The sequence below is a fragment of the Dendrobates tinctorius genome, unplaced genomic scaffold (genome assembly GCF_039654945.1).
Source record: "Dendrobates tinctorius isolate UK_male_01 unplaced genomic scaffold, ASM3965494v1 ptg000095l, whole genome shotgun sequence".
NCBI lineage: Eukaryota > Metazoa > Chordata > Amphibia > Anura > Dendrobatidae > Dendrobates > Dendrobates tinctorius.
The window spans coordinates 12057643-12067500 of record NW_027361763.1 but is presented as its reverse complement, the minus strand read 5'-3'; the positions used below and the strand labels follow the sequence as shown (position 1 = coordinate 12067500).

Sequence of the window (9858 nt, the reverse complement as noted above, 5' to 3'; positions counted from 1 at the left end):
CATCAAGGCGGCCATATTAACTGTCAATTTATTTTCTCAAGAAACTGGTGAGCGAGCCGAGAGGCCCGTTACTATGGTGCCGCTACCAATAACGAGGTCCAAAATTACGTTACGCAAATTGTGGGAATAAATCGGCGACAGCAGATATGAACAAGTCGACAGCTCCTGCGCTCTTACATCTCCATCAGTCATCATATCACCAGAAAAAATAAAATATAATTTAAAAAGATAAAATAAAAAAAGACTGAATTTATTTTACCTGTCTCTCTGGAAAGGCTGGGTGGCGACCGATCCAACGAGTCACCCCATAAATCTGCGGCTCAATGGGACAGGTGGGGGGGTAAATTGCTGAATGACTGCGGAGCACGCCCCCTAAGGCCACGTTCACACGTTCTGTATTTGATTGGTATTTTACATCAGTATTTGTTAGCCAAACCCAAGAGTGGGCATAAAATGCAGAAGTGGTGACGTGGACTTACAAATAATTACTGATGTAAAATACTGAACGTGGCCTTATTTCTCACCATCCAAAAAAAAGGAAATACAGACGGGAAAAAACCCTTCAGTGTAGGTTGGGGCTACACGGCGACGTTGGCCACAATCGTTGTCTCGCAACCAAAGTTTGCTCAGTGCCGCTGCTAAATGGCGGTGCTATAGAAGTAAATGGCGCTGCACTGTGGCACCTACACCACTGCGATTGGATTGGACATGCTTGAAGCCTCTTAAGCAGCGTTAGGCTGTGTGCTCACACCGAGTAAATGCAAAACTGAAAATGAAGATTAAACAAGAACCACAAGACAGATTTCATCACCAGGTGTCATTGTAATCAGTATAACGGCGTGGACCTGACACTGCCTGTAGGTTACCGAGCACAATCCTGCTGACAGACTCCCTTTAAGCTACATTTTACAGCACCAGCAAAGTCTATGAGAGTTCAGAAGTCTCATGCACACATACTGGTTTATTTTCCTGACCGATTGTGGACAACTGCTGCGTTTTCGCAAACTGCAGCACGGTCACTTCTTTCAGCGCTTTTTCACCTATAGGAAACAATGGGTAAGTGCAAAAACACAGCAAGAAAAGAAAGCATCAGTTTTTGCTGCAATTTTGGTGCAAAAACTCAAGGAAGTTAAAAGAGGCTTTTTTTGGACCAAACTTAATCATCGCGCACAAGACACAAGAAAAACGCGGCAAAAACTCTGCAAAACCGGCCTTTATGTAAGCAGCTTCTATACAGCCAAGAGGGCCTGCGGAAAAAAAAACGCAACGTGTGAGCACAGGGCAAGTGTTCACCTCCAGAGCGGCCGAATCGGTGCCAGAAGAATCACCGGGACATTCCTACACGCCGGAGAGCCGGGCGAATGAGAACAGATGGAAGATGGGGGGCCGTACACGGTTAATAAGATGGGGGGCCGTACACGGTTAATAAGATGGGGGGCCGCACACGGTTAATAAGATGGGGGGCCGCACACGGTTAATAAGATGGGGGGCCGCACACGGTTAATAAGATGGGGGGCCGTACACGGTTAATAAGATGGGGGGCCGTACACGGTTAATAAGATGGGGGGCCGTACACGGTTAATAAGATGGGGGGCCGTACACGGTTAATAAGATGGGGGGCCGTACACGGTTAATAAGATGGGGGGCCGTACACGGTTAATAAGATGGGGGGCCGTACACGGTTAATAAGATGGGGGGCCGTACACGGTTAATAAGATGGGGGGCCGTACACGGTTAATACAGAAAAACAATGACATTAGACTGTCAGCTCACACAACACTCAGATGTAGTGCGCCATTATGGAAAGAATTAGCACCCCCACCGCCTCTCCTCTGGGGAACGGAGACTTAAAGGGAATCTGTCACCCCATTTTCGGCCTATGAGCTGCGCCGCCGCCATCAGGGACTTATCTACAGCCTTCTGTAATGCTGCAGATAAACCCCGATGTAACCTGAAAGAGAAGAAAACAAATTATACTCATCCGGGGCGGTCCGTGTCGCGGTTCAGCGCCTCCCATCTTCTAGAGATGACGTCCTCCTTCTTACTTCTCCCTCGGCTCCTGCGCAGGCGCAATGCTCTGTCCTGTTGAGGGCAGAGTAAAGTACTGCAGTGCGCAAGAGCTGGACCTCTCCGACCTTTCCCGCCGCCTGCGCACTGCAGTACTCTGCCGTCAACAGGGCGGATATAGTGCGCCTGCGCAGGAGCCGAGGGAGAAGTAAGAAGGAGGACGTCATTGCTAGAAGATGGGAGGCGCTGGACCGGACCACGACACCCATCGAATCGGATCTCCCGGGTGAGTATAATATAACTTATTTTTCTTCTCTTTCAGGTTATATCGGGGGCTTATCTGCAGCGTTACAGAAGGCTGTAGATAAGCCCCTGATGGCGGCGGAGCAGCTCATAGGCCGAAAATGAGGTGACAGATCCCCTTTAATCAGCAGTAAACAGTTTACTAATATATATATACGTCCAATCAGGACGTATCTGGCCCAGAACAGGAACGAGCGAGACAGATGCAGCAGGGATGGGGTTAACAGAGTGCAGGCCTGGACAAGGGGGGAGATGGGGCGCCCTACTGCTGACATGCAGCTACAAGTGGAAGCTCCCAGCAGCACAGAGGAACCTGAGCACAGAGATAGATAGATAGATAGATAGATAGATAGATAGATAGAGGCTGCAGTGTCCTGGGCAGCACAGGACGTTCCCGGCGGCCTCTGACCTCTCCCGGCCCCATCGCCCCGGACTCCCCCTCTCTCTCCTGCAGTGATCGGCGGATGGACAGACCTGTTCGCCCCTCAGCCCCCGGTGCGGGGATCCGGAGATCTGCTGCAGACAATCCGAAGCAAACGATCCAATCTCGGAGGCGGCTGGGATCCAGAGCGCTGAGCCAATATCGGGGATCTAGTGCCGGGATCCGGGCTGGCCGCGCTCCCTCCAGGGTGGTGGTGCTGTGCGCGAAAGTTACAATCCAGCGAGGAGCAGGGGCGGGAGGCGGCTACAGCCGAATCCTGGCAGCACGAGCAGCTAGTGCAGCCTCATGGTGGCCCTGCGCCCCCCGAGGGCCCGTGGGGTGGGAAGGGGGTATGCAGGAGGGTGTGCGTGCTACAGCCCTGTGTGATCCGCCATGATGCCCGTGCACAGAGCAGGGTCCCGGGAGCAGCGCCTGTCAATCACGGCCCCCGGCCACGCCTTCAGACGAGCTGTCAATCAAGCTCCCTCCGCTTGCGCTCACGCCTATGATCACGCCCACTTGAATACGCCTCTTTGTAACCACGCCCTCTGGCTGACCGCCAATCATTTCTCCTCCACGCCCCTCTTGTGCGCGCTCACAGGTGACCACGCCCCTTCACGGCCGCGGGGCCTGTTTGTCACTGCTCTGACCACGCCCTCATATTACAGGCAGCGTCCTGTCACCGTCGGCGTCGCGGTGTCCGCCGCTCCCGGGTCCGGGCAGGCGGCACGGGCGGTGTCCTGGCCTCAGAGCCTGAGTCCTCCGGGGGACACCGCGGTCTACGCCAGTGACGAGCTCCACAGTGCCGCCGCCTCCTCAATGGGAGCAGTTCGGGTGCGCAGGGCTCCCGGGGGCCGGCGCTGCCTCCAGCCTCAGTCTGCGGGGTCCCTTCACAGCGCAGTGACGTGTGACTGACAGAACATCCCGGTTAGAAGGGGGTTTGCTGGTTACGTCCCGTTCATGCCCGCCTTCATAGGAGAGCCGCGGTCCTACACGTCATGTGACTGTAGGGGCCTCATCTGCACCTTTGTATCAGGGCCCCGAAGCCTCACAGGACTGCTACAGGGTCCACGACCACAGGGGGCCCAGACACTGAGTAATCCTACACTGCCACCCACTGACCAACAACCTCATCATGAGACCTGCACTGCTGCCTACTCTGACCCTTCTCCTCTCACCACCACCAGGCCCTTCAGCACTGCTGCCTACTCTGACCCTTCTCCTCTCACCACCACCAGGCCCTTCAGCACTGCTGCCTACTCTGACCCTTCTCCCCTCATCACCAGGCCCTTCAGCACTGCTGCCTACTCTGACCTTTCTCCCCTCATCACTAGGCCCTTCAGCGCTGCCGCCTACTCTTACCCTTCTCCGCTTATCACCACCAGGCCCTTCAGCACTGCTGCCTACTCTTACCCTTCTCCGCTTATCACCACCAGGCCCTTCAGCACTGCTGCCTACTCTGACCTTTCTCCCCTCATCACTAGGCCCTTCAGCGCTGCCGCCTACTCTTACCCTTCTCCGCTTATCACCACCAGGCCCTTCAGCGCTGCCACCTACTCTTACCCTTCTCCGCTTATCACCACCAGGCCCTTCAGCACTGCTGCCTACTCTGACCCTTCTCCCCTCATCATGAGACCTGCACTGCCACCTACTCTGACCCTTCTCCCCTCACCACCACCAGGCCCTTCAGCACTGCTGCCTACTCTGACCCTTCTCTCATCACTAGGCCCTTCAGCACTGCTGCCTACTCTGACCCTTCTCTCATCACCACCAGGCCCTTCAGCGCTGCTGCCTACTCTGACCCTTCTCTCATCACTAGGCCCTTCAGCGCTGCTGCCTACTCTGACCCTTCTCTCATCACTAGGCCCTTCAGCACTGCTGCCTACTCTGACCCTTCTCCCCTCATCACCAGGCCCTTCAGCACTGCTGCCTACTCTGACCCTTCTCCCCTCATCACCAGGCCCTTCAGCACTGCTGCCTACTCTGACCCTTCTCTCATCACCACCAGGCCCTTCAGCACTGCTGCCTACTCTGACCCTTCTCTCATCACTAGGCCCTTCAGCGCTGCTGCCTACTCTGACCTTTCTCCCCTCATCACTAGGCCCTTCAGCACTGCTGCCTACTCTGACCCTTCTCCCCTCATCACCAGGCCCTTCAGCACTGCTGCCTACTCTGACCCTTCTCTCATCACCACCAGGCCCTTCAGCACTGCTGCCTACTCTGACCCTTCTCTCATCACTAGGCCCTTCAGCGCTGCTGCCTACTCTGACCCTTCTCTCATCACTAGGCCCTTCAGCACTGCTGCCTACTCTGACCCTTCTCCCCTCATCACCAGGCCCTTCAGCACTGCTGCCTACTCTGACCTTTCTCCCCTCATCACTAGGCCCTTCAGCACTGCTGCCTACTCTGACCCTTCTCCCCTCATCACCAGGCCCTTCAGCGCTGCCACCTACTCTTACCCTTCTCCGCTTATCACCACCAGGCCCTTCAGCACTGCTGCCTACTCTGACCTTTCTCCCCTCATCACTAGGCGCTTCAGCACTGCTGCCTACTCTGACCCTTCTCCCCTCATCATGAGACCTGCACTGCCACCTACTCTGACCCTTCTCCCCTCACCACCACCAGGCCCTTCAGCACTGCTGCCTACTCTGACCCTTCTCCCCTCATCACCAGGCCCTTCAGCGCTGCCACCTACTCTTACTCTTCTCCGCTTATCACCACCAGGCCCTTCAGCACTGCTGCCTACTCTGACCTTTCTCCCCTCATCACTAGGCCCTTCAGCACTGCTGCCTACTCTGACCCTTCTCCCCTCATCACCAGGCCCTTCAGCACTGCTGCCTACTCTGACCCTTCTCCCCTCACCACCAGGCCCTTCAGCAGTGCTACCTACTCTGACCCTTCTCCCCTCATCACCAGGCCCTTCAGCGCTGCCACCTACTCTTACCCTTCTCCGCTTATCACCACCAGGCCCTTCAGCACTGCTGCCTACTCTGACCTTTCTCCCCTCATCACTAGGCCCTTCAGCACTGCTGCCTACTCTGACCCTTCTCCCCTCATCACCAGGCCCTTCAGCACTGCTGCCTACTCTGACCCTTCTCCCCTCACCACCAGGCCCTTCAGCAGTGCTACCTACTCTGACCCTTCTCTCCTCATCACCAGGCCCTTCAGCACTACTGCCTACTCTGACCCTTCTCCCCTCACCACCAGGCCCTTCAGCACTGCTGCCTACTCTGACCCTTCTCTCATCACCACCAGGCCCTTCAGCACTGCTGCCTACTCTGACCCTTCTCTCATCACTAGGCCCTTCAGCGCTGCTGCCTACTCTGACCCTTCTCCCCTCATCACCAGGCCCTTCAGCACTGCTGCCTACTCTGACCTTTCTCCCCTCATCACTAGGCCCTTCAGCACTGCTGCCTACTCTGACCCTTCTCCCCTCACCACCAGGCCCTTCAGCAGTGCTACCTACTCTGACCCTTCTCTCCTCATCACCAGGCCCTTCAGCACTACTGCCTACTCTGACCCTTCTCCCCTCACCACCAGGCCCTTCAGCACTGCTGCCTACTCTGACCTTTCTTCCCTCACCACCAGGCCCTTCAGCAGTGCTACCTACTCTGACCCTTCTCTCCTCATCACCAGGCCCTTCAGCACTACTGCCTACTCTGACCCTTCTCCCCTCACCACCAGGCCCTTCAGCACTGCTGCCTACTCTGACCTTTCTTCCCTCACCACCAGGCCCTTCAGCACTACTGCCTACTCTGACCCTTCTCTCATCACCACCAGGCCCTTCAGCACTGCTGCCTACTCTGACCCTTCTCCCCTCATCACCAGGCCCTTCAGCAGTGCTACCTACTCTGACCCTTCTCTCCTCCTCACCAGGCCCTTCAGCACTGCTGCCTACTCTGACCTTTCTTCCCTCACCACCAGGCCCTTCAGCAGTGCTGCCTACTCTGACCCTTCTCCCCTCATCACCAGGCCCTTCAGCACTGCTGCCTACTCTGACCCTTCTCCCCTCACCACCAGGCCCTTCAGCACTGCTGCCTACTCTGACCCTTCTCCCCTCACCACCAGGCCCTTCAGCACTGCTGCCTACTCTGACCCTTCTCCGCTCATCACCACCAGGCCCTTCAGCACTGCTGCCTACTCTGACCCTTCTCATCACCACCAGGCCCTTCAGCAATGCCACCTACTCTGACCCTTCTCCGCTCATCACCACCAGGCCCTTCAGCACTGCTGCCTACTCTGACCCTTCTCTCATCACCACCAGGCCCTTCAGCACTGCCACCTACTCTGACTCTTCTCCGCTCATCACCACCAGGCCCTTCAGCACTGCTGCCTACTCTGACCCTTCTCTCATCACCACCAGACCCTGCAGCACTGCTGCCTACTCTGACCCTTCTCTCATCACTAGGCCCTTCAGCACTGCTGCCTACTCTGACCCTTCTCCCCTCACCACCAGGCCCTTCAGCGCTGCCACCTACTCTGACCCTTCTCCGCTTATCACCACCAGGCCCTTCAGCACTGCTGCCTACTCTGACCCTTCTCCTCTCATCACCACCAGGCCCTTCAGCACTGCTGCCTACTCTGACCCTTCTCTCATCACCACCAGGCCCTTCAGCACTGCTGCCTACTCTGACCTTTCTCCCCTCATCACTAGGCCCTTCAGCACTGCTGCCTACTCTGACCCTTCTCCCCTCACCACCAGGCCCTTCAGCGCTGCCACCTACTCTGACCCTTCTCCGCTTATCACCACCAGGCCCTTCAGCGCTGCCACCTACTCTGACCCTTCTCCGCTTATCACCACCAGGCCCTTCAGCACTGCTGCCTACTCTGACCCATCTCCTCTCATCACCACCAGGCCCTTCAGCACTGCTGCCTACTCTGACCCTTCTCTCATCACCACCAGGCCCTTCAGCACTGCTGCCTACTCTGACCTTTCTCCCCTCATCACTAGGCCCTTCAGCACTGCTGCCTACTCTGACCCTTCTCCCCTCACCACCAGGCCCTTCAGCAGTGCTGCCTGCTCTGACCCTTCTCCCCTCATCACCAGGCCCTTCAGCAATGCTACCTACTCTGACCCTTCTCCCCTCATCACCAGGCCCTTCAGCAGTGCTACCTACTCTGACCCTTCTCCCCTCATCACCAGGCCCTTCAGCACTGCTACCTACTCTGACCCTTCTCCCCTCATCACCAGGCCCTTCAGCACTGCTGCCCACTCTGACCCTTCTCTCCTCACCACCAGGCCCTTCAGCACTGCTGCCTACTCTGACCTTTCTTCCCTCACCACCAGGCCCTTCAGCAGTGCTGCCTACTCTGACCCTTCTCCCCTCATCACCAGGCCCTTCAGCACTGCTGCCTACTCTGACCCTTCTCCCCTCATCACCAGGCCCTTCAGCACTGCTGCCTACTCTGACCCTTCTCCCCTCATCACCAGGCCCTTCAGCAATGCTACCTACTCTGACCCTTCTCCCCTCATCACCAGGCCCTTCAGCAGTGCTACCTACTCTGACCCTTCTCCCCTCATCACCAGGCCCTTCAGCACTGCTACCTACTCTGACCCTTCTCCCCTCATCACCAGGCCCTTCAGCACTGCTGCCCACTCTGACCCTTCTCTCCTCACCACCAGGCCCTTCAGCACTGCTGCCTACTCTGACCTTTCTTCCCTCACCACCAGGCCCTTCAGCAGTGCTGCCTACTCTGACCCTTCTCCCCTCATCACCAGGCCCTTCAGCACTGCTGCCTACTCTGACCCTTCTCCCCTCATCACCAGGCCCTTCAGCACTGCTGCCTACTCTGACCCTTCTCCCCTCATCACCAGGCCCTTCAGCACTGCTGCCTACTCTGACCCTTCTCCCCTCACCACCAGGCCCTTCAGCACTGCTGCCTACTCTGACCTTTCTTCCCTCACCACCAGGCCCTTCAGCAGTGCTGCCTACTCTGACCCTTCTCCCCTCATCACCAGGCCGTTCAGCACTGCCGCCTACTCTGACCCTTCACCGCTCATTACCACCAGGCCCATCTGTAGTGCTGCCCAATTTGCCTTCCCCCCCCCACTTCTCATCACCACCAGGCCATCCTGCAGTACTGCTCGCTCTATTGTTTCCTACTATCACCACAAGGCCCACCCGCTGTGCCACTTACTCTGTCCCACCCCTGTCATCACTGCCAGGTTCATCTGCATGTGCTGCCCTCTCTGACCCCCTGCTTACCTGCTCGGGGAAGCATTCTGAAGCTTGCTGTGGCGCTTTGGCCTTCCTAGTTACACTCTGGTTGTGATGTGAAGTCATAACTAGTTTACACAAGAAACTTCTGTTCTACTTGCCAAAGTTTGACCTCCAACACCTTGGAGGATTATCCATTTGCTGCCAGAGGGTGCATTTTGTCTGCACCCGCACCCTTCTGTGTTACGCCCCTCCAGGACAATGTCTTCCACCTCAATGCCCCATGATACTTGTCTTCCTGAATGAAGAAACCTATAGAAAGAGCTTACAGCTGGCTGAGGCAGATTCGGCGAGGCCTGGGGAAAGTTTAAACCCGGGGTAGTCCCTTATTGTATGTATGGCCTGGGCATATTTTTTTAGATTGTGTCTGGACGGGAAGTCACTGAGCCAGAGAGTTTATCACGTTTCGGGTAGGAAGAATAATAAATGCAGGCTTAGCAGCATACGAGAGAGGTGACGTGGGACATCAGATGTGCCCGCCAGGTGCACAGAAGCAGAGAGATGGAGGATGCAGAGCCTGGCGTTGAGGAACAGTCCCTCAGACTGTCCTGGAGCTCTCTGATCCTGGACTGAGGACATCCCTTAGAAAACTAATTACCGTCTCATAGGGGGCATGCCCGGCCAGTGTCCGGAGTGTCAAATTCTATAGGAGTTAAAAATTTTGCCCTGCATCCTCACTGCTTCTTAGAATAATGTGGTGGCACTGGACTGGTGGAAGGGACTCATGGAGAGCTAATGATCCATTGGTTTTGGGTCACAAAATACTTGCTGTGCCCCCTGCAGATGGGACCAAACACACTAAGGAATCACGGATGAAATTTGTGCACATTGGATCCACCTATGATTTCAAGTTTTTACTTTTGCGGGTGATCTGAAATCGGCTCCCACTTAAGATTTCCAGCCTGAATC

At 56.1% G+C, this 9858-nt stretch overlaps 1 protein-coding gene across 2 annotated transcripts in view; it reads right to left on the bottom strand.

The window, feature by feature from the left end:
• The window catches only part of PTPRA (protein tyrosine phosphatase receptor type A), a 147235-nt gene extending 144084 nt beyond the window's left edge, over positions 1-3151 (bottom strand). For both annotated transcript variants that reach the window (XM_073586738.1, XM_073586739.1), the window contains exon 1: positions 2785-3151. The gene's annotated coding sequence lies outside the window, so the exon portion shown is untranslated. The remainder of the gene's footprint in view (positions 1-2784) is intronic.
• Positions 3152-9858: the final 6707 nt, after the last annotated feature.